At 46.5% G+C, this 21,002-nt stretch overlaps 1 long non-coding RNA gene across 1 annotated transcript in view; it reads left to right on the top strand.

The window, feature by feature from the left end:
- Positions 1-20,371, top strand: part of LOC147651350 (uncharacterized) — a 32,215-nt gene extending 11,844 nt beyond the window's left edge. Inside the window, exon 2 of the long non-coding RNA XR_015274311.1 lies at positions 2,379-20,371. This is a non-coding gene — a long non-coding RNA (uncharacterized LOC147651350). The remainder of the gene's footprint in view (positions 1-2,378) is intronic.
- The last annotated feature ends 631 nt before the right edge of the window (positions 20,372-21,002 follow it).

Below are 21,002 nucleotides of genomic sequence, written 5' to 3'. Positions count from 1 at the left end.
TCCTACCATTTGCCTCCTGCTCCACAAGCCCTGGGGCCAGTGGTTACACTCCACACTAGTCCTGGTGGTGCTCAGTGCTAAGCTCTTTGGATGTGGATGCAGAGCAGCTTTCAAGGTTATACAACTGGGCTTTACACCTTGCTCACAGCAGAAAGGTTCACACGGAGTTTGTGCTGGAAGAGGGTGATTTGTATTCCATCTGTTGATTAAAGGAAAAGAAAAGAAAGGTGTGACAGGGGCCTTTGTCACTGTGTGAGGCCAAAGGGACTAGACCCACCCGTGGTCCCCTGCACTGGGAGAGGGAGGAGGCAGAGGGTGGTGGTAAAAGCATCTCAGACATGGTTGAGGCCTCTGTCTGAGGTGGCAGAATGAACAAACAGCCTCAAGGCTCCAGGGCTGTGGCACTGGTCATCCTGCTGCCCAAGAGTGAACAGGCAGCCTTATACCTCTGGCTTTACACTCCCCTGGAGTGAGAAAATACTCAGATTGGAGATATTTTAATATCTCCCTCTACTCCTGGTGTAACTGATCCTTGTTTTTAAATAGATGGGATTTTCATTCCCATTTAAGCCAGCATCAGTCAGGAGATTTATTTCTATTTAGGCAAGGTCACCTGGCCCTATTGAAGCCTGTGGAAACGCACTTGCAGGAGATCACAGTCAGGCCTTGTGCTCACAGAAAACACTCACTGCACTGGGAGAGAAAAAAACATGCTCTGGAGACATAAGTATCATGATCCAGCTTTTCATACGGGCTCTTCCTTCAGGTCTCCCATGTTCTGATACAGCCTGGCCAGAGCTTGCCCAGTGTGCATGAGGCTTCATATGCCCTTTAATCCTCCCCACATACTTCTTTCCAAATCTTCATTTGTATGCACACATTTGTATCCCTCACTCTGGCCATAAAACCTACAGGATTTTAAATTGAACTGAAGTCCCAAATGCTTTAAAAGAATTTATGTTGCATAATTGTATGGGTTTGCCTGAAAACAAACAATGATGTATGGCTAAAATACTCTCCCGGGAAGATGACTCAGATCCTTCCTTGTGACAGACCTTGCTGGGCTGCTGATGGTGCAACTTGTAATCTCTGCTCTAGATGTGGGACAAGGGAAGGCAAACACAGTAGCAATTCATGAAGCAAGGGGCATAAGATCAGAAATCATGAGTTATTTGGAGCTTTTGGAGACACTCAATGCTTTCATTTGTTCTAAATCAAGGTAGGATTGGAAACGAGGGAGAAAACCAAGCCCCTGATGAGTTTTACACCACACCATCCCATCTGTGGGTGGGGGAGTGCAGCTGGTTTTGTGCCAGCTGGGAGAGCACCCATGGGGACAGCCTGTGCACAGCACAGGACACAGAGTGGGGTTCCTGGATCTGGGGTGGACAGGTGAGTTTCCCACCCCAGGATGCCCTGCAGTGATGCAGTCTCACAAAATGCTGAGGCTTTGAATGGGCAGGTTTGGGTGTTTTGCAATCCAGACGGTTGCAGGCAGGTCCCTCGTGTCTGGGTGTCTCATTGCCAAGTGCTGAGCAGATGATCCTGGCACCCAGGCTGCTTTGTCTGTACCCTACAAATGTTCTCGCCAGCAAGTCAGGAGTTCATGTGGGTTTTGCTGTCACTGTTCTCACTTTAAACACCTTCCCATACTTTGTTTTCTAGAAACGTGCTGTATGTCCCAAGGACACAATCTGACTGTTGGTAATTAAGTCAATTTTTCAACCAGGGCTCAACAAAATATATGAAAGGTTTACTTTGTGGATGTGACACTCAACCAGTGCTTCAGTGTCCTTCAGCCAGGGTGGCCAGGCCCAAGCAGTCCTAAGCAGGTGTTAATGTATTTCTAAAGATCTGCATTTGTTTGGTACATACATAAACCAGTTCGCAGAGGTGGCTTTGCAGATATGGGGATTTTGTTGTTTTTGTGCTGTTTGCAGATTTGGGGATTTCCGTTCTGAGCACACACTGAACCCGTGGCTGCCGCTGTGTGTGAGCTGGTGTTCTCAGGGTGGTGGCCTCAAGTGGATTGATGCCCTTCTGTCATTGCCAGCTGGGCTGGGACATCTCAGGGTCTGTAGCTCCCTGTTAGCACTGGAATTGCAGGGCATACTCCAGTGTAACTTGATGCACTTGTAACTTCCCAGCCCTGCCAACACCCTCCACCCTTCCTTTCCTAAACCGAAAATATCAGGTATGGAGTTACCATTGTGGAGCAGACTCAAGGAACATGTCTGCTTTCCATTCCAAGCAAAGCATAGCACAGCAGTCTAATACCATCAGTTTGCAATGAAAAAATATTAAAAAGAGAAAAAATGAAAGAAATAAAAAGCTTGACTTCATGGCAGAGAATAAAATAAGAAACTTTTTTTCTGCAGGCAGCGCCAAGCATCATCAGGGAACATATCAATTCATAACAGCTGTGGGCAGCTATTTCTGTCCCAGACTTCACTAGCTTAATGGAAGAAGCATGGTGAAAGTTAACAGATCTGTGTCCAGCAAGGTTAATTCCGAGGTTACCAGATTATGATGCAAAGAAAATCAGCTGGTGTTTTTCTGTCTCGCTATGAATAGCGCGGTTGCATTATTGCTACCGGAAGGGTAGTCAGCTCTTCTCAGTCTGTGGTCTCCCACTGTGGAGGGAGGAACCTGTGAAAAATTGCTTTCCTTTCCAAACATACCCTTCTGCCTTTCTCATTCAGTGCCTACGTAACCAGAATGCTGAAGGGGTGGCTGCTAATATCACAACTGCTTGTGATTGTCACTCTTTGCAAGAGACACTCTTTTCTGTAAGTTTTGTTTTTTTCTGATTAAGCTTTGTTCCCTTTTAATTTTTTGAGAGATAATAAAAACCAAGAGTTGTTAAAATGCTTTCAGGCAACATTTCTGCAAAAATGCTGGTGATTTTCCCTTCACATCTCCTGTTCCAAAATTATTTGCCTGGCCCTTCCACCCTGTAGCATCAGTAGCAATGACAGGAGGAGGCTACCATGCTTTTTGCAGCTTGTGTGCAGGTTTGGGCGCCACAATATAAGATGTAAAGCTATTAGTGATCATCCAAAGGAGGGACATGAGGATGGTGAATGGTCTGGAGTAGAAGCCATAAAAGCAGCTGAGATGACTTGGTTTGTTCAGCTGGAGAAGAGGAGGATGAGGTCAGACCTCATGGGGGTCTGCAGCTTCCTCATGAGGGGAAGTGGAGGGTGACCAGGGGCAGGACCTGAGGGACCGGCCTGGAGTTGTGTCAGAGAAGGTTTATGCTGGACATTAGGAAAAGGTTTTTCACTCAGCAGGTGGCTGGGCACTGAACAGGCTCCCAGGGAAGTGGTCACAGCCCCAAGCCTGACAGAGTTCAAGAAACATTTGGATAATCCTCTCAGGCACAGGGTGTTCCTGGGGTGTCCTGTGCAGGGCCAAGAGTTGGACTCCGTGATCCTTGAGGTCCCTTTCAATTCAGGATTTTATGATTCTGTATTTTTCACTCTGGAATGGCGTTCCAGTTTTACTGTTTATTATATAGCATAATAATAGAAAATAAGTGAGTCTCAATAAAAATTAAATGCTGCGATCTATCCAGAAGGGTCTTCCTTTTAGTTTTGAGGACAGTTCCAGCTGTTCTCTTCTGAATCAAAATGAAGCCAAGAGTTGAAGATGTCAAGCTCTGCAGTGAGCTGGAAGATGGAGCCCCAGCAGGCCAGTTCTGCAATACCAGTTTGCTGTGGGGCTTCCCTGAGGATCTGCTTCATTGCTCAAGCTCCAGAAAGAGAAGGTGAATGCAAGTCTGATCCCAGCTGCCTTGTGGTTTCTATAAGGAATATGAAGACTAGGTCATGAACTTAAAATAATGTTCTTTGATTCTCTCAGGCTATATATAAACTGCCTGGAGGATTTGTGTTGCAGCCTGCTCCAGCAGGATCTCGTTCACCTAAGTGCTCAGGGAAGGGAATTTTGCTATCCCTGGTTTGGCAGTGGCATGCAGCCAGACCAGTGACCCAAACCTACATGTTCAGGGCCCTCACTGCTGCTGTGCCTGAAATACCATCTGGGACATCACTGTAAGCTGTCATCTGTATGTGGGGAAGGAGAGGAGATCCCTGATTCTCCTGCCTTCACATAAGGCAGGGAGCAGGGCAGAGCTTTCTTCCTCTGACCGTACAGTCTCAGTGCTCCAGCTGTCTCTGGTTAATCAGCATCTTCCCTAGAGCAGAACAAGGATCTGACTCATGACTCAGAGCCACATCCCCCGGCCTGGCCTCCTCCAAGGGGAATGCTGCTCTCTCCGTGGGGATGGTAATTCCAAAAACATGAAAATAGCAGGGGTTTAGGGTTGCTGGCCTTAAAACAGCCCTTCAGAAATAGTTTCCTCAGATGTTACCTTGAGCAGTTTCTATGTATATTCTTGCCAACAAGCTCTTATTAGAATATTTGTGGAAAATAAACTCTGGTGAGCCATGAGCAGAGCCAAGCAGATTTAAGAAAAGAAAATATTTGTGGGACAGTTTTTTTGCACTGTCCACCCAACACTATCATTTAGCATTTTCCATGAGGACGTAACTTTGCTGAGGTACCTTTTGACCAGAGGAGAGATCAATTACCATGTATCCATTTCCATGTTTTTCAGTTGTGAGGCACCAGTGGAAAGGTCAGTATTTTCTCCAAGAAGAATTTGGTTTTGGCTCAGAACTTTACTTGAAGAGTTAACATTTCTGAAGCCATGACCTCAAAACCACAAATAGAAAGAAAAATAACATAAGATAGATGAGCACAAAGTTCTGGAATCCCTAACGAGTGAAAAACAAATTTCAGAGTGTTTTGTAACCATCTTCTGGAGTTAGGGAAAAAGGACATTTTAATGAAACTTCACCCTAAAGCCCACAGAAGTTTGCATGGTAAATCACAAACACACAACTGAATATGGGATGAAGGCTGCATCTATGGTTCTCCAACTCTGAAAACCCTTCCCAAACACAGGAGCAGGACAGCTGATGTTGGCCACTAGCTAGGCCTGGCTGCTGGACTGCAGCAGGACTTGTTTCCCTGAGCAACTCAGTAAGCCTTGAAGCCCAGCTGTATTTTTCTCATTGAAAACCACCCAAAGGATAAGAAAATTTCTGCCAAATCAACACACTTGGTTTGTGAAAAGACATTCAAGTGCACAACTCTGACTTCATCTCTAGGTTAACACCCCTGCCCTGCCAGCCTCCCCTGTGGCACCACTGGTGCTGGGTTAATGGTTGGACTCGATGATGGCAAGTCTTTTCCAGCCTAAAGGAGCTTAATTTCAGGGGAGCAGAGTCCAATGGTGCCAGCAACCACAGTGTCAACAGGGATACAGAAACTTTGTGAAAATCAGTCTTTTAGAGAACAGAATGTCACAGCTGGCATTCTGCTTTCCTCATGTGCAATACCCTACTGGAGTTGTTCATCCCCTTCTCTTCTCCTGATTCTGTCTTTCCATCCATTTCTTTTCAGACCAGTTCCTCCGTCTGTTGTCCTCCTGCTCATGAGGTTTTGTTCTGAGCTGACGTCCTTTTATCATTTCCCACAAATACGCTGTGCGAAAGGATGTTATTTGTCTGTACCCAAATAAAAGGATGGAAGAAACCAAAATTAGATCAGTAATTCCACATGTGTAAAATGCAATGCAAACACTGCCAAGCCTTTCCAAGTCAGAAAAGGGAAAAATCAAGCAGCTGTGAAAATCAGGCCTGATTTTCACAAGCCTCCTGTAGAGAAATCCAAGCATGGGAATCCCTAAACCTGCAGGGTTTAGAGCTTTGAGTTATTGATTTCATTATTTCATGAGAAGGGCTAAGAACTCAAGAGAGATGCTGTTTCTCTTCGCAGCTCTATGATGGAAAAAAGGATAGTTATTCAAAAAAACATCTCTTATGACACATCCTGGCTCCTGTTTCTGCACCTCTAATAGGAAGGTGGTCAGAGTTGAATAAAGCAGATGGAAAAGTGGGAGATGGCTGTGCAATACCAACAGAGGGGCATGATCCATAATGCTTTAGGCCAAGTGTCCCCACATCCCACCCTCACTGCTAAGGGGGTCCCTGCTGGGTGGTGGTGCTTTACTGTAGTAAAAAACTGTTTAATAGCTGGGTACATGTATGCACTCAAATGATTTTGGTGTGGATTGGAATGTTATGACTGGAAACAGGATCACTAAGTGCTGTATCAAACTGGAAGGAGCAGAGTGTCAGGGGCATCTGTGTTAGATCCAGTTTCAAGATAACACCTGTGTTAATGGGGAGCAACCCTGCATGAATGATTTCAGCAGATGTTCCCAAATTCAAGGAGTAATGAGCAACACAACTACTTGGCAATTAGAGCTTCAAAAATTTGCTTAAGGAAAAAAAAAAAAGAAGCGAGAAACCTCATCTCCTTGCCTGCAAGCACACCGTGCTTTGCATGAGCAGTGCTGTGCACACTCTGCTCAGGGCTGATGGGGCTTGTGGTATCCAGTTGTACTCGGGTGAAAGTGAGGTGAGACACAAAAATAGCTCTGCAGCCCACACCCCACCCATGGGACAGCACAAGTCACCCAGGAGCAGTTGCTTGCTGGAGCAGCAGCTGCTGGAGCAGCATTCTCTGCAGCTGCAGCCTGCCGGGGTGCTCCAGGGTGAAGCTGTGCCTGGGGACAAGGACCACACTCTCAGTTGCACCTAAACCTTTGTGCAGCAGAGGATCTCCTTTACCCTGTGAGCAGAGGCTCTCCTTTACCCCATGAAGCCATGCTGAGTGCTGGCCATCGTTGTCCATCCTGTAGCCATCTCCCGAGCAGGCTCAGTGTACGGGATATTAACCAAACATGCTCCCTGCTCCAGTTAGGCCAAATCTGCCTCAAGCGAGGCAATGTGGGACACACCCTGTACTTTTCCCCAGGTAATATGCTGTCCTTTTTTCCCTGTGGTTTCTCATGGAGTTTCCAGGCAGGAGAAGTCTTATCTGGAGGCTATCACCCTACTCTCAAGCCAAGTTTCTGGTGCTATGGTTGTCTTCTCCATCGCTTTGGACCCTCAGGTGAGCTGCCTCTCCTGACTCCCAAACGTGAGTCCCCAAAGGTGCCATCTCTCTGGCATTGTCCCTTGTTCAGATAGTGATTAGGGGCAAACCCCCTTTAAGTTGCAAGTAAAGCTAGATGTGCAAGTAAAGGGATGGTGTCACAAGCATCTGACCCCCAGGACCAAATTTGGTGGCCCAGCAATGAACCAGGACTTGTTTGTCTTTGGATGCAAATGCCATGTCCTCAGAAGTTGCTCAGTTTTGTGGTTTCTCTCCAGTGATCCCTGGTGTCTCCAAGATTGATATCCCAGGGCTGTCATTCACCCATTGCCATGTCCCTACTATTGTCCCCTTCTCCATGCCATGGACCCTGCTTGCCAAAAGGAGAAGGCATTGGATTACCCCAGCTCTCTTACTCCTTGTGTAAGCACTATGGATATTTTTGACTGTCCTTTTCAATTCCAGCTGAAGTCGGTGCCACAGGCAGCTCTCTTAGTAGATTGCTTTTGTGATTTATGTGGGTCCAGAAGAGTCCAAGGATCATTTATCTTCAAACCAGGAGAGAGATGAAAGAGTCATGGTAGTAAAATTTCCTGCAGAGCTAGATCTGAGCATCAAAGAGGGGAAAATGTCATTGTTTTACTGAGACATGACGACGTGAGGCAGGTTTTAATGCTAGGGGATTTTTTTAACTGCATAATTTGCCTTAAAAAGAAAAAAAGTTTTGGGAAATGAGAAGGCAAACGAGTTTGGTGGCACTGCTGGGAAGCAGTGAGGATGAAGGGCAGAAAAAGCCAGGAGGGAGCACAGCCTGAGGGGGATTGTGCTGGTCCTGGGGTGTGTAGGCAGCACTGGGCAGGCTCAGGCTGGAGCTGCTGGGTGTTCCTGTGTGGCCAAGGTGCCTGAGTGCAGCTGACCCCAGGACAGGAGTGCCATCAGCCAAATGCAGGGGCATTTGGTCTCTTCCAACCCAAACCATTCTACAATTCTATGAAAAATAAAGTTCCTGATGTCAGTGAGTCCAACTGCAAGTATGGGAAACACCGCTCAGCCACAGTCCTCCTCTGGTGCTGCCAGTTCAGCACGATGAGAGGCCATCTCCTTGGCCAGCTGCTGGGCCAGGGCTTTGATGGAGCACCACCCAACCACAGCAGCAGGTCCTGTGGGGTGGGGGAGCATCTCCTGCCCTCACCCTGCCTCAGGACTTGCAACAAAAGCACGTATCTTGGGAAATCTGATCACATCAGAGGGTTGGAAAGAAACTGAAAGGAGGAGAGAGATGGGAAAGGGTCTGTTTACATTTGCAGCAGATGCTATCTAGAGGAGAAAATACTTTTATTTCCCCTGTGGACTGCCCGTTGATTTTCTTGCGGCAGGCACTAATGGGAAATAATAAAACCCATTTTAGTCAGGTTGTATCTAGAACACTTACAGGTCAAGCCAGTACTCAAAACAGACCGTTATGGAACATAACACATTAGTTTGTCACCAGCGTCTGCAGTGGCCAGGGGATTTTTACCATTTGAAATTGAATTTTATAGGTCAAGGCCTTTCGTGGGCCTTGGAAAACAGTGAGTCTTGTTAAAGTTAGCATGAATGTGGAGGCAGCTACTGGGTGGGGAGATACACAACCTCTGTGTTTGTTAGCAGTTAAAAAAAACAAAGGAGACCCATGGTAGGAACTGTGATGCAGCTATAAGCCCCAGAATATGCTCATTAATTGTTATAGACTCAAATATTTCAGTATCATCTTCCAGCTACTAAATCAAACCCACAAAATGCACAGGAGTCGTCTTTCATTGAAAATTACATCCTCTCAGCTTGTAATTTAAAATTCACTGATGACTGTAAAGGAAGCTTGGTCACAGAAGCCCGAGTTTCTTAGAAATTAGTCAGAAGTTGATCATTTGTTTAGGAGTTCAAGATTCAGATAACCTCAAACATCTTCTGTGTGGTTTTATACTTCATGGAATAAATAAAGCAGGGATGTGACGTGGTGCCTGAACTGCCACACACACAGACAGACACACACACTGATGCCTCTGTTTTCTTCTCTCTCGTGTCCTACTGCACAGCCCAATCCCCACGGGCTATATGAGGGCACCCATCATTCACACAAATTGCCCAAATTAGAGCTGCTGGTACTGAGGGCTTTATGGTGGTGCCAGATCCAAGGGCTTATGGTGGTGCTGGCTGGCTCTGGCCTCAGGTGTCCCAGGCACTCAACTGGGACCACTGGGGTGGTTTTCAAGGTGGAAAGGGAAGCCTTGCTGACGCACATTTCATGTCAGTTGTGATCATGATTAACAACAGCAACACATCTGCCAGGTCCAGGCTGCCAATCCCCCTCTGAGCTGAGCAAACCCTCACTTGAGCCACTGGGGAGGTGAGGCCATTTCCTTGCCAAGACAGGCATGGTGAGGCATCCTCCATTCATCTCAAACACTGAGGAGCAGATTATTATCCCCATGCTCTAGTGAAGGCATTTTTTAAGTGAGGTTTTGGCACCATGTGCAGGAGCTCCCTACACGCCTTGTGCGTCAGAGCAGCGTGCCATTAGTCTTTATCTGATCCATGCTTCGCTCTGCTGTTACTCCCTGTGGCATTTTCTCCGTTTACTGAGCAGCATATTCCAGGAGGAGTGGGCAAAGCCCTGGCTCTGAGCATCACTGGATGGACCCTGCCCAGTGCCTTTCTTGCTGTGTTGGCTCCTGTGCTGATCACACACAAACACCACCATGCTCTGCTCTCCTTTATCTGTTTTCAACCCAACCCTAAGTGTGCATCTCAGGAGTGAAGTATGTTGTGTTGCTAGTAACTGATGGTAGGTGGAAAATCCATAGGACCACTCTGTTTCTCAGTGATATCCACTAAAGTCTGGAATCACTATCATTTCTGCAGGCATTTGCTGTGATTCAGCTTTGGTAAAACCCCCTCTCAGGGAGGAATGAATAGCATGGTGTGGCTGTGCTCAGTATTGATCGACTTTTTTGTCTTCATGTGGAAAACTCCACGGGCTGCTGGACAGGACCCTGAGAACAGCAAATATTAAAGCTGCTAATGTTTAGATAGCAACAGAGATCTCTGGTTCCTCCTGCATGTAATGAAAACACCTCCTCTGTGCTGTGTGAAGTGCTTGGATGGGCAATAAGTGCCTCTGCAGAGAAGGTGGCAGCATGAGCCCCTCATGCAGGAAAGGATGGAGGAAGGGTTCCCAAGGCAGAGTGACATCAGCACCAGAAATAGCACTTCTGTCTCCAAATTGCCATTGCACAGTACCTGAAAGCCCCATCTCTTTCCTTTTTTCCAATGCTTTTATTATCTTAAAGCTTCTAAAACCTTTCTTGTCCACGGAGGGGAAAGATTACCCAGTAAAATTCAAGGATATAAAAGTTGGGGGAAGGTAAAGAAGAGATCAGTTTAAAGAGTGTATGAAATAAGAAATAATGAAGTTCAGGTCTGTAGGCTGCTTTTGCTGACTCTGGCAAACACATGCTCATTTCAGGGCCCTGTGGTTTCCTGCGGGCCTGCCGAGCACTCTGCAGCACTGCCCGACCACGCTACCTGCCAGCAGCACTTTGATCAGCCCATTTCCATATGACAAAAAAATTGCATTGCCTGTCCAGACCTGGTCCCCAGCTGATGGTGGTTTTCACATTGAATCAAGCACTGAGCTCCACTTTTTGGCCGAGCTCACAGTCGAGTCCAGCTGATCCACGCTGCTGAGATGCGGCGAGCAGAGTGCAGCAGCTGCTGTCAGTACAGAGGGCTTGGAGAAAGGACCCAAACAACGAGATCCATTTGGCTGTTCTCATGTGGTGCTGATGCCCACATTGGAACCACGGATGACTACAGAGGGAAAAAGGCCTCTGGGAAGTGCGAAAGGTTTCCATGAGTGGCAGGGAGAGATTTCCCAACACAGGGAGGAGGTGAGTTTAATCAGAATGAGTGAGTCTCCCTGCTGTAAAACGCAGTGACTGCAGACCCTCAGCTCACAGCAAGTGCCAATGGAAATCACCCTTGCTGCATGTTTGATGCAACCCTCCACCTAGCTGGCAATTATACCTGTGTTGCAAGTGCCAGTCCAACCTCATGGAAGTTAAACCTATGCAAGGGCTTCAGGATCAGACACGCTGATTTTTCCTCTGCTACTACAAGCCTGTTGCACAACAAGCCTCCAGTGCAAGCAGGGATGTCCATGTTCTGTATAGCACATGGCTCCCAGGATGGGCTGTTCCACTGTCACACGGTGCTCAGGTCACACTCCCATTCCCAGCTCAGGCATTTCACATCCATGTGACTCCTTGAACTTTATTTGTTAAAGTCTCTTCTACTGTTGACTCAATAAAGGTCTGTGTGACATAATGAGAGAACTTTTCTAATGACTCATAGATTTTTAAATTAAATGTGAAATGTTTATTGCAGAAATGCACGGCCATACAATATGCATCACTGTTTTAATACAATAACATAATTCTGACAGAAATTATCCATGTGAGCTGCAATCAATTTTAGCTGCTACTCTTTGCATGCTTGACAATCTGGTCATTCGGCTGTGGAAAAGAGTTTTTATTTGATTACTTACACCGTTGCTAATCGCTGTGGCTTTTGGCACTGCCAGGGTGTTATTTTGCTGCCTGAGACTCCATCAGTATCTGTGGAGGGACTGGGTGTAGCTGTGGCTGCTCTGCCAAGCCCCTGTGGCTTCACCCGACACCAAGGAATGCGCAGACTCCAGCACAACACTTGGATCCTTGTTTCATCAGGGTGGGCTCTCACGGGCTGCCACCAACCAGGAAAACAGCATCGTCTTTCCTCTGGCTCCTGGGTCACCACTTGCCAAAACCTCATTGCTGTGGCCCTGGTTGGAAGTGTGGCAATCACCAATTTGCTGATGCACACCAAAATCCTGTGCTCCCTTTGCTGGGTGGGCTTCAGAATTCACCCACGTGCTGGGACTTTTGCTTTGTCTCTAGAGGGAATGTGCCAGGGCAGTGCCAGGGCAGTGGCAGTGTGTGCTGTGCAGGACTGAAAGAGAAAACAATGTTCTTTATGTTGTGTGATAAGAAAAAAATCCCAAAGGGGAGAACTGAAAATCATAAGCTCACAGTAGGGATGTGAAGAGTTGGAGGTTACGCTCCTTGGGACTACATTTGGGTGCATTATACTATTGTCTTTCTTCCTGAGTTTTGTCAGCCTCTGTTTCAGAACCAGAGGAAGATGCCTAAAATACCGATGAGCCTGAAGGCTGAGTTAACCCCGTGTGCTCAGGCATTCCCCCGGCAAAGCAGGGTCCCCTCCCCAGGCAGGACAGCAGCGCTGCTCAGTCACCCTCCTCACAGCAGCGCTCGCTCCTGCTCCCTCAGCTTCGGGAAGCTCTGGCCAGGCACTGGAAGCCCGGATCAGGCTGACCCCAGGACAGGCAGGTCCCCCCTGCCCCTGCTGCTGGAGTCCCTCTGCCTGGAGGTGAGATGGGAAGGTCCCTGCCCACGTTTGGCCACTGCTGACTTTAACATAAGGATGTATAAATCACAGTGAGGGCTGGAGCTCGCAGCCACCAGCTCTGGGCTGCGTTGGGCTGATTTATTTTGTGTGGGAGCAGCAGTAGCAGTTTACGCCTCTAGTGCAGATTACAAGATAAATCTGGCTTTCAACGAGATCCACTGGTGACTGACACTGACAGAGCTTCTAAATTACTGCAGCTGCCGGGACATAGCCATGGGCCAGGTTTGGCCCTGCAGGTCAGGTCTCTTTTTGGCTGGTGTAAATCAGCAGGGCTTGGAGTGAGATGTGGTGTCAGGTTCCTGTGCTGGGCTCATTTTTATTTAAGTGTCTATATGTTAATTTCAGCTCAGAGGGACACCTGAGGGCTGCAGGCGTTCTCTGCTTGAACTGCCAGCTTTTTGCCATGCTCAGGTCTGCCTTTTGCTGTGAAAGCTTTAAGGAACAATTAAAATTCTCCTTGTAGGTGCCACGCAGATGCTCTTTATAAGACCCACTTCACACTGCTGAGGTTCATCCATATGAAATGAGTATCGTCCTCAGCACTAGTTTCAATTACTAATATGCTCCAAAAACTTTTGCACTGACTTTGACGTTACAGACAGATTGTCAGCCAGCAGAAGCTGACTTGGGCTCCCTGTAATGGCTGGTGCTGTTTGCTCCTGGAGATTTGCAAAAAAAACACCTGAATGTATGATTTACATACATGTGTATGTAATGTGGTACCTGAAAGTATGATTTAATGGTGAACATGGTGTTACTGGGTTAATAATGGTTGGACTTGATGTTTTTTTCCAACCTTGATGATTCTGTGATTCCATGATAATCTGGTCTGGCCTGGATAAACTCTCCAGCATTAAGGTAGAGAGCCTCGAGAGAGGAAGTCCTCACTGCTCCAACAGGCACTGATCTCTTCTGACACACGTCCTGCTGCCATCAGTGGGTTTGGCATCATTGCCAGATGTGTGCTGCTGCCACAGCCAGGGAATCTTCCCTCAGTGTGACTGATTTCACCTTCCCAGGAGTGTGTACCCAGAGCAGGGTCTGACCTGCAGACTGGGCAGGGACACTTGCCTGCTCCATCCCTGGAGCTGATCCTTGTCCAAGCGTTGCTGTTTGACATTGTGGGAGCACAAGCACACATGCATCCTGTATCAGCATCATACCCAGACCATAAAGTCATTTCTAGACAGGTTTTATCTGGACAAATCACACCATAAATGGAATAACCTCACCGAAATACAGTATGTCATAAAAACAGCCACTCTTTGACATGAATTCTGTTTTGCTTCTCTTAGCTTTTTGCTAAGAAACTTGGTCCAGGACACACCAAAACGCCTGGCAACAGTCCTAAGTCTGGGCCAGGGGTGGAAAAAGTGAAAAAGCAGCTCTGTTCAGAGTTAGTTATCTAGGGAAATCTACATGTCTGCTGTATCCCTCAGTAAGCCCCCACTTCCCAGCCTGCCACCAGCGTGGCACAACACACACTTGGCTGCAGTGTGGACATAATTGAGGGTGCACTCATCACAGACAGCCAGTGGAGCCACCACCAGTGAAACAGGTCTGTGCAATTTTGAAGGTTATTGTATCTTCTATAAAAAATCCAGCACTTCAGACACGATCAGGGATAAAAATACTCCAGTAACTCCATGGTGGATACACAGGTCCTGGAACATGATGGATATAGAGATGGACATGAAACTCAAGGCAAGTAGAAAGCAAAGGGAGTATTTTTCATAGCTTCTTCACGTCTCCATGAAACTAAAGCTAAACCACAAAAGTGCTGTTGCTCCTTCTTGGCAACGTTCAGAGGGACTGGAGATACTGAAGTGCCTTTACAAGTGGAAGGAAATATCCTGTGGGTTCAGGGTCCATGTAGTTATTTATTCATTTAGTCATCATTCTGAGGAATTCACTTTGCAGAACTTTAGATAAGCATCCATTTAAAGCAGAGTTTTCTCTGGTTGTGAATTATCTCTGTGGCTTTCATTACCATCCTGATTAGACCCCTGAGGGCAGAGCATCAGCTGCTGCAACAGGACATTGCCACTGATGGGCCTTATGGCAATTAGTGCAAGTTGCAGATTTATCTCTCCAAGTAACTTAGTAGCTAGATGGCACTGAAGGTATTTTGTGGCATCTGCTGTCTCAGGTATGGCAAAGAGATGAGTAATTTGCTTGTGAGTGGTAAATAATTGTAGAAATTAGTATTATTCATTTTTAGTGCTGTTGGACCAAAGTCTTATTGCTACTATCAGTGTCTCACATGGGTGTTGTGACTACAGTAGTGTCTCAGTGTGATAAGCAATTAAGACCCCTCACAATCCATCCTGTCACACTCCATAAACACCCAGGGGGAGAACTGGTGCTAACACGTGTTAGTTACCTACTTCAGATGTTTGCAGACCTCTAGAGACTACACATAGGCACGAGGTAAGGCAGGCAAAAGATGTGGAACAATTTAAGAGAAGAGAATGTTGAAAAAGGCTGGGTGCAGAAGAAATCACCGTTTCTCGGACTGTTTATAATTTGTGACTGACTTGGCACACAGCTTTCATTCCTTACCGCAGAGGGGAGTTGCCAAACTTGGGAGCAGCTCTGGTTTTGAAAGTCTCATGATTTCATCTCCTTGGCTGCTGGTACAAAGCCATGGTGCTTCAGGACCCTTATTTATTTTATGATTCAGCCAGAAAGTTCTCAGTCAGAATCACAAAATCATTATAGCTCAAACAACGTGTTCAGCGATTCAAGACAATTTCTCACCCACGTTCACCCTCCCTGCGCTGCTCTGCTGACTCCACCACGGTTCTTCACAGAGTTTCTCCAGCTTCAGAATTACCTTTTGGCACTGCTCCTGGTGAATGAAAATAGGAAGCCGGGTTGCTTCACTAATAATGTTATTTCCAGTTTGTTTCAATTATGCTACTTTTCCAGTGGGTGTTAGCAGTTGTTTTGGTCTCATTGGCTCAAGGCGTGTAAAATATCTACAGGAGGTTGTGTATAAGAGGCCTGCAGAGAAATAGAGGAGCTGCTGCCCTGCTTTCTGAGGAGAGGTCTGGTTCAATTATTCTAGCACTCATTTGGGAATGAAAGCATGCCCCAACACCAGTGGCACTGGAAGCTGTGGGACCCTGCAGTAGCACATCCCACTGCTCACACGGGGACCAGGCTCCAGTGCAGGTGGCTCAGGGGTTGCTGGGGGCCAGCAGCATAGCCCCTCATCGTGGCTGTGATGTCCCTTGCAAGCACAGACCATGGCAAAACCCTGCCCAGAAGGCAAGTGCTACAAATGGGGTATTTAGAAATGTGAGTTACCTCTTGCCTGGTTAAACCCAGACTAAGACTTTTGGGGTATTTTAATCCTTACCTTCATCAACCTCCCCTGAGAGCCTGTTCCCCCTCACACCTGTGATCAGAGACCACGGTGGCAGGAGGGGACAGGGATGTCTTTTCCTGATGTTCCACTGATTTGGAGAATATTTCAGAGCTACCTCAGTGGACCCAGCTGCCTGACAGGAGATACTTCTGACCTACTTGACTGTGCAGAATAGTAGGAAGAAAGAAGAGGGTTACGTTGCTGCATAAAAGGAGCTGTGCATCTGATTGACCTAATTTTGGGCTTTCTTGCATTCTTTTAACTCCGCTGGCTTCAGCAAAGGAGTGCTGATTTACACCAGAAGAAGCTGACCCAATTTCCGTGGCCTGCAGTTGCTGTGCACTGGGGCCACGGTGACATTGCTGTCATCCACTGCCCCATTTTCCCTTGGTTTAGGTTTCTGCAGGAATACAGGACCACGGAAGCACAATGGGTCTAAATATGGACACAGCCAAGCTGGGATGTGGGGCAACAAGGGCCAGGCAGCCCCTGCTCTAACCCTGTCTCCTTAGAAATTCACAGAGAAATCACAGTCAGATGCCCCTCTGTGGGATACCAGGGCTGCAAGATAACACAAGGGTGAGGATGGCCAGGTGAGGGGGAATGCTGCAGTTCCACCCCCTCCCAGCACCCCGGTGCTGTACCTGGATGCTGTATCTCTGTGAAGGTGACAGACCCAGAGCTGGGAACATCCCCTCCCTCCTCCTCCTTCACTTCAGCTGTGAAACCCTGTGAGAGCTGCATCAGAGGAGCCTCAGTGCTGAAGTTTGTTAATTAATATGCTACAGTTAACTGTGTCAAAAGCTTCCCTCAGATCAGGTGAAGCAGCTCCTCACGTTTCTCTTTGATGGGAGGCAGGGAGGTGCTGGCAGCGGGACCGAACGTGGTGGAGCAGGCACCGCTGCTGGCAGCGCTGGGCATGAACTGCCCTTCCTGTAATTGCACATAAACCACAGGAGATGAAACACCACTGCTCTGCTGCTGCTAATACCATCAGGTGTCCTCTGATAACTGGGAAAAAAGGGTCCTGCTAGGGCAGCACTCACTCTTTGGGACCATTTCCTATTATTTGCAGGGAATAGCAGCATGAGGTGCCTGATGGGCATTGATGAGCTGCAGCAAAAGCAGGAATGTCTCCTTGCCTTTGCTTTTGCCTAAGAACTGCCTTGGCAGGCTCATTAATCCACATAGGGTTTATTGGATGGATTTGAAATCAAAAACCCGCGAAAAACATTGGAAAGAGATAATCGTGCTTTGTTTCTGAATGAGAATAGTTTGAAACAATCAGAGGTAATTGCCATAAAGCAAAAAGGGCATAAAGCATCATCAAAGGAAGGTGTTCCAAGTAACTGGGCAAAATAAAAGAGAAACACTAAAAGCCATTAGTTTTTCCTTGCTCTGTGTCAGCCTTGGCTCTCCTCCTTCCAGCATCTTCAGCCTCTCAGTCAGCTCAACAAACAGAAATTTTTCAATCAGCCTCAGCATTAAACCCCTTGTGCCAGTTTGACCTTGGCTGGGATGACCACAAAAGCACACAGGATCTGCTGTTTCATGATAAAGTGTGGGTTTAGTTGTCTCAGGGTCATGGAGGGCTGACCAAGTCAGGTCATGGGGTTGAGGTTTCTGTCTTGGGCCACCTCATCTTACAGCTCCTGGTGTTGGACTCAGTTTACAAACCGGGTGAGCTGCATTGCCTACATTTTCCAAGGTCAGTCTGACCTCTGGCTGGAGATGTGGCCACTCGCCTATTAACTTGGGGAAGAAACTGAGAGCAGCATTTGGAGGCAGTCCAGTGCTGTCTGGCTTCATGACATTCCTCTACGTGTCCATGCACCATGATCAGACCATCCTTCTCCTTCCAGGACACACATACCCACTTTTAGGAGTTTGAGCATTGGAGGAGAAATCCCTCCTGCTTCAATCCTAGACTGAAACCATCCCCATTTGTCTGTTGCAGAAACACAGCAAAATGCAGAGGTGTTGTCAGTGCTGTCAAAATGTGAGAAAAAGGTAAAATTCAGGCCAGGAAAGAGAAAAGCCTCTGCTTCCTGAACTCCCACACCTTGAGGAGTGAAACCAAGCTGGCTCAGATGACAGAGGAACAGATGGGCCAGTGCTGCAGAGGCTTCCCTGTGTTTAGGTTGGGTATTAGGGAAAGGTTTTTCACCCAGAGGGTGGTGGAGCACTAGAACAGTTCCCCAGGGATGTGGTCACATCTTCAACTCTACCAGAGTTCAAAAGGCATTTGGACAATACTCTGAGGCACAGGGTGTGATTCCTGGGGTTGTCCTGTGCAGTGGCAGGAGCTGGCCTCAATGATCTTTGTAAATCCCTTCCACCTCAGGTTATTCTATGATTCTGTGGTTTTCTGGCCACTTCTGCTTCTCCTGGTTGCCAAAGGCAGAGGTCTAAGTGCTTTATCTGGTATAGCAATGCAATGGGGATTCAGAACACAGTTGTTCCCCAGAGAGACCCCGAGGAGTGCTGAAAACCCCACTCACGCCAATTCCCCAAGGGAACAGCAATAGAATTAAGATTTAGTGACAGCCCTGGATTATTTGGTTTCTGTGCAGACCCTGCCATTGGGAGTGAAAATCAACAAAGGGAATTTCTGCCCTCCACACCTCTCCCAGCTAATACAGCTGGCTGGGCTGGGCTGGGCATACGCTGGCATCGGATCATGGGAGTTTATTACTGCTGGCAGCAACCTTGGCAGCCCCAGAGTCTGCAAACACCTTCAAATACCTGCCTGGGTTTTTCTGGAGCAGCTATGCGTCCTTCTGGGGTTGGGTGAATTTTATGGCTATAATCAGATACTTCCATTACTCATTTCTGCTCTTTCTACCTAAAATGTCTGACAAGTTCAGCTGCTGAAAGCAATCTGTAAAAACAAGGGCCTGAACTGTCAGATCGCCCAAGCACGGCCTCATCTCTTGCCTCGGTGCTAATGAGAGATGAAGTTGTGCTGCCAGACACCCACTGGTCAGAGAAGGGAGGCAAAGGAGAGCTGAAGTGATAAACTTCTCTATTTAAAGTGACGTTTTCTGTGTTGAAACCACTCAGGTTCTGGCAGCCTTTGTAATGTTAAAAGAGACACTAAAAAGGGAGAAAAAATAATAAACCCCTGCCTGATTTTCAGATGTCTGGTCCTTACTATTTAATTTTAATACAAATGTGACATGGTTTAGTATTCTGTCAGTTAAATTCAATTGTCAGGGTGATGTAGAAGAGTGCCTGAACTGAATCCCCCGGTGGAAAACGATCCACCCTTCCCAGTGGTTTTCCCAGACCTCACCCTGCAGTGATGGACCAGCAGGGCACCAGCTTGGGAAGGCTGAGGGAAGCACAGAACCCTTCCTGATCCCAGCATTGCTTTTATTTACTTCCCCCATGTGCAGGAGAAGCATGACAGGTGGAGTGGCTCCGGTGCTGTGTCAGCCTCCTGCCTCTCACATCATGAGGTGAGACTAGTGGGCATGAAAATTTGCTGTATATAATTAAGATGATGTATTTGAGTTGACCTGAAAATGATTGTCCACTCCCTTGTGCAGCTCCTCAGGGAAATCTTACAGGAATTCCTCAGGAAATTATAGGGTGGAATCAATAGTAAGGGGAAAAAAAAATGATTTTTAGTATTACCGTGAAAAAACCAGAATCTTGCTCTCCACAGCCCAGATGATGGGTATTTTGGGAGGCTCCATCTAATCACAGTGGGTTAATTCAAAAGAAGCCCATGGAGAGGTCAAAACCTCTGTTCCCATGGGGATTTTGCAAACTTCTCCATGTCCCAGCAGCACAGAGGGGCTGAGGATGCCCAGGTCCTTGTGCTGGTGTGTACACACACATCAGGCATGTTCTGCAAAAACTGGGTCTTTATCTCCACCAATTTAGAAAAAAAATGGTGTCCAGAGCAGCCAGGCAGGTTTCAAAAGCACTAAATCAACATCTAGGAGACTCCTGCAAGTCTGGGGAAAAATACACCCATTGCACAAGTAATCTCACTAATAGACTTAAAAAATTCAAATGTTTTGTACTAAAAAATGACAGATGATCTCCAAACAAATAACCTCTAACATAAACACAGCAAGAAAAATTCATTAAGTGCCTTTTAAAAGCATTGGATTTGACTTAGAAGATCTTTTTCAGATGTTCCTCTCAAGCAAACCTAAACATCAAATAATAACTGTGTAAAGGCAAGTGCTATAATAATAATAAAAATGCTGAAAATGCATTATGCATTCTTCCCTTTGATAAAGGTCTTTGTGCTTTTATGAAATGTTCATTATCAGTATTTTCAGCCTGTATCTGAAGAAGATAAGCTGGTGCTTTGGAGTCTGAGCTCTTCAGCGTGTGCAGCAGAGAACAGAGCCAGTGGGGCATTATTTCTGATAGACTGAGGCTATAAAGCTATCCTTCATGTTCCCAGAAAAAATATTTCTGTTATTTATTCGAAATTAAAACCATCTTGGAAAAAAAAAAAAATCCTTTTTTGTAACAGATTTAACTAATGTTCTGTTTTCTTATAGTTTATATTAATAATGATTGCTCTAATCTTTTGCTGTATTTCAACAGTTTCAGCAGGTTTATGGGATAAGATTGTTATTATTTACCTCAGTGACTGATTTTATGGAATAACTGCAGGTTTTTGTGGAGGTACATCAAGTACTGGAGTGAAGGGAAATAAAATATAACGGCAGTTTTCTCTGCTAATGGAAGAAGAAAAAAAACAGAGGGCAAAAAGGACATAATATATATTTAAAACGTTAATATACAAACGTTAATATACAATAAAGTCTATCTAGACTGATTGGACTGGTGCTTGTTTATGGTGTTTATAATGGCTATGGAAAAAACATGGAGAAAGGCACATCAGGGAGTGATCCAGCACTGGTGTCCCAAGAGAGGACACTGTCTCTGCTTCCCCACTGTGATTTTGAGGATACTCTGAAGTTTTCAGTTCTTACACCACTGAATACAAAAGTGCCTCCTAACTGGGGCTGGCCAAAACCTCCCCAGAGACTGGAAAATAGCGCAGCATTTTGTATCCTACGGAATGGAATAAAAAAACCCCCAAACAACCCTTAAAAAAGTACTGCAGTCCATGGGGCTGGCA

This window comes from Cyanistes caeruleus, chromosome 10 (assembly GCF_971803275.1).
Source record: "Cyanistes caeruleus chromosome 10, bCyaCae1.hap1.1, whole genome shotgun sequence".
In the NCBI taxonomy this organism is placed as follows: domain Eukaryota; kingdom Metazoa; phylum Chordata; class Aves; order Passeriformes; family Paridae; genus Cyanistes; species Cyanistes caeruleus.
The sequence above is the reverse complement of the archived record's forward strand: the minus strand, read 5'-3'. Positions and strand labels throughout refer to the sequence as shown.